This window comes from Triticum aestivum, chromosome 7A (assembly GCF_018294505.1).
Source record: "Triticum aestivum cultivar Chinese Spring chromosome 7A, IWGSC CS RefSeq v2.1, whole genome shotgun sequence".
NCBI classification, from domain to species: domain Eukaryota; kingdom Viridiplantae; phylum Streptophyta; class Magnoliopsida; order Poales; family Poaceae; genus Triticum; species Triticum aestivum.
Genome location: NC_057812.1, coordinates 611,263,165 through 611,266,944, shown reverse-complemented (window position 1 = coordinate 611,266,944; position 3,780 = coordinate 611,263,165).

Here is a 3,780-nt window from a genome sequence, read left to right as displayed (position 1 = left end):
GGCCGGCCGCCGCCTCCTCTCCCGCCGCTCGACGCCGGCGCGCCGTCCCACCTCCTCGCCGCCTCCGGTCGGATCCGGCGCCGCCCCGTCCTCTCCGGCCATCCCCTCCTACTCTAGTGAAGATCCGGCGAAGTTCCGATGCCACCTCGGTTCGCGTGCGAGTCAAACCCTAGATCTCGCGGGGTGAGATTTTCTCTAAGTCCTTTTCCCCTCATAATTTCAAGCCCTGTTCAACCTGCCATAACTCTGTGCTCGGTGGTCCATTTTGTGCATATGAGATATCGAAATGTTTGTTAGGATGTGATCTTCATTTTGTTCCATTGCACCATGCTTGTTTGAGTCCATCTTGATGTCTAAAATGCTATTGCAAGAGTGCTATAAAATGTTAGTTCCTGATTCTTATCATATTATTATCATTTGTCATTTTTGCCATGATTAATGTGTGCTGCATATGAGCATGAGCTCTACATGTGTTTTGGGCTATGCCATGCCATCTTTTCAGGGGTGTATTTCATGTATTTTTGTGATCAATGTGGTGACTAGCACAAGCATGCAAAGTAGCTCTCATGATGTCGCTGATTTCAGGGACTTAGATTTTCAGTAAGTCATTTCCCTGCTGTTATTTTAGTGCCATGTATTCATATTGCTACAGAGTGATCCATGCCTCTTTTGAGTATGTTCAGTAAGGATGCTTTGAGCATATGGTTGTGCTCTATCCATCCATGTCCCTGTTTGCATTTATGGAGTACCCTAGCATGACTCAATCTTGCTCTACTTTTGCTATAAATTGTTCCTGGCAGATTGTTTACGTGTTAATCAATTTTGCCAAGGTTGTTGTAGTTGATCCATGCATGCTATGAGATTGTTCTTGCCATGGTTAGCTACTTGATCATGTCTTCTTATTGGGAGTATGCTTACTTTGTCATGCAATGCCTTGTGTTGAGTGCATCGAGCTCGCAAACATGCCTTCATAACTCTGTTTATGCCATGTCCAGTTTTCTGCTAAGTCTGAATCTGTTAACGAAACTTGCTATGTTTACATGGGTGCCATCATGTTTTCTGTGCCCTTTTGGCTTATGGTTAGTAAGGAATTTTTGTATATGCTTTGATTAGTTTCATGCAATGCCTTGTGTTGCTATGATCTGATCCTGTATCATGTTGTTATCTTGCTCTAAACATTGCTTCCTGATGTTAATTCCTGGCATGTTGTTATTTTCACTAAGTCTGTGAAGCTGATATCTTTTGCACTTTTGCCATGCTTGTTTGAACCTGCTACTGTGTGATTTAGCCGTAGCTCAGTGTTTCATCTTTTCTCAAGCATCTTGAGTAGATCACTGCCATGTGCTATGTTACTATGTTAGAGTGCAGTAGCTTAGTTTCTTGTTGCATTTTAGATGGCATTGTGCTGTTAATCGCAGGATCGTGCCATTCTTGTTTTGCTTGCCATTTGCAAACCGTGCATCCGATTCCGGTGATCTTTATATCGATTTCGATCGAAATCAACTCATCTTTCCAGCGGCGCACTTGGTTTGCCAAGTTGAGGCCTGGTTCAATCTTTCCCTTCCGGAGCACGCACATGCATTGCATTTTAATCCCGCATATCATGCCATGTTTTGCATCATGTTGCTTGCGCATTGCACCGTGGTTGATTGTGTTTTCCTTTGCTTGTGTCCTTGCTTTGGGTAGAGCCGGGAGACGAGTTCGTGATTGAGGAACCCGTTGAGTATGCTTACGAGGATCAAGCTTACGTCAACTCGGAGAACTTTGCAGGCAAGATGACCGTACCCTCGAAATCACTTCTATCTTTGCTTGCTAGTTGCTCGCTCTATTTCCATGCCGCGATACCTACCACTTGCTTTTTCATGCCTCCCATATTGCCATGTCAAACCTCTAACCCACCTTGTCCTAGCAAACCGTTGTTTGGCTATGTTACCGCTTTGCTCAGCCCCTCTTATAGCGTTGCTAGTTGCAGGTGAAGTTTGGAGTTTGTTCCTTGTTGGAACATGATCATTGTTGGGATATCATTATTATATCTTGATTACTTTAATGCACCTATATACTTGGTAAAGGGTGGAAGGATCGGCCTTATGCCTGGTGTTTTGTTCCACTCTTGCCGCCCTAGTTTCCGTCATACCGGTGTTATGTTCCTTGATTTTGCGTTCCTTACGCGGTTGGGTTATAATGGGAACCCCTTGATAGTTCGCCTTGAATAAAACTCCTCCAGGAGGGCCCAACCTTGGTTTTACCATTTGCCACCTAAGCCTTTTTCCCTTGGGTTCCGCAGACTCAAGGGTCATCTTTATTTTAATCCCCCCGGGCCAGTGCTCCTCTGAGTGTTGGTACAACCTGTCAGCAGCCGGTGGCCACCAGGGGCAACTCTGGGTTGGCCTACCGGAATCTTGGACAATCCGGTGTGCCCTGAGAACAAGATATGTGCAGCTCCTATCAGGATTTGTCGGCACATTCGGGCGGCTTTGCTGGTCTTGTTTTAGCATTGTCGAAATGTCTTGTAACCGGGATTCTGAGTCTGGTCAGGTCGTCCTGGGAGAAGGAATATCCTTCGTTGACCGTGAGAGCTTGTGATGGGGTAAGTTGGGACACCCCTGCAGGGTTTTGAACTTTCGAAAGCCGTGCCCGCGGTTATGGGCAGATGGGAATTTGTTAATATCCGGTTGTAGAAAACCCGACACTTAACTTAATTAAAATGAATCAACAACGTGTGTAACCGTGATGGTCTCTTTTCGGCGGAGTCCGGGAAGAGAACATGGTCTCGTGTTATGCTTGAACGTAAGTAGTTTCAGGATCACTTCTTGATCTTTGTAGCTTCTCGACCATGCTTTGCCTTCTCTTCTCGCTCTCATTTGCGTAAGTTAGCCACCATATATGCTAGTGCTTGCTGCAGCTCCACCTCACTACCTTTTCCTTCCCATAAGCTTAAATAGTCTCGATCGCGAGGGTGTGAGATTGCTGAGTCCCCGTGACTCACAGATTACTTCCAAAACCATATGCAGGTGCCGATGATGCCATTCCAGGGGATGTGACCGAACTCAAGTGGGAGTTCGACGAGGATTCAGGACGTTACTATGTTTCCTTTCCAGATGATCAGTGGTGGAGCCCAGTTGGGGCGATTGGGGATCTATCGCATTTGGGGTTGTCTTTATTTTGGTTCTGTAGTCGGACCTTGATTGTATCCTGGATGATGTAATGCTATATTTATGTATTGTGTGAAGTGGCGATTGTAAGCCAACTCTATATCTCTTTCTTATTCAGTACATGGGATGTGTAAAGATTACCCCTCTTGCGACATGCCTACAATGCAGTTATGCCTCTAAGTCGTGCTCCGACACGTGGGAGATATAGCCGCATCGTGGGTGTTACAAGTTGGTAATCAGAGCCTTCCCCGACTTAGGAGCCCCCTGCTTGATCGAATCACTGGCGTTGTTGAGTCTAGAAAAATGTTTTGAGTCTATAGGATTATATATATCAGAGAGTAGGATTCTTTTACTCCTCAGTCCCTTCATCGCTCTGGTGAGGCTTCCTGACGTAGAGTTTTGACTCTTCTCTTCTCAAATTTCACGAATTTTTCTTAGGATCACGCGGGTATCTTGGAATCGTTCCGATGGTTTTGTGATGAGAACATTGTTCTTGGTGCCTCCTGACATTTAGGGGTTGTGGCAGTGTCCCGAGGAGTTGAGCTCCGAGGTGTTGTCGTCACAATTTTATAGTTGCAGTTCTGGAATACCTGAGTTTCGCCGACATCGAAAATCTCTTTTATGCAGT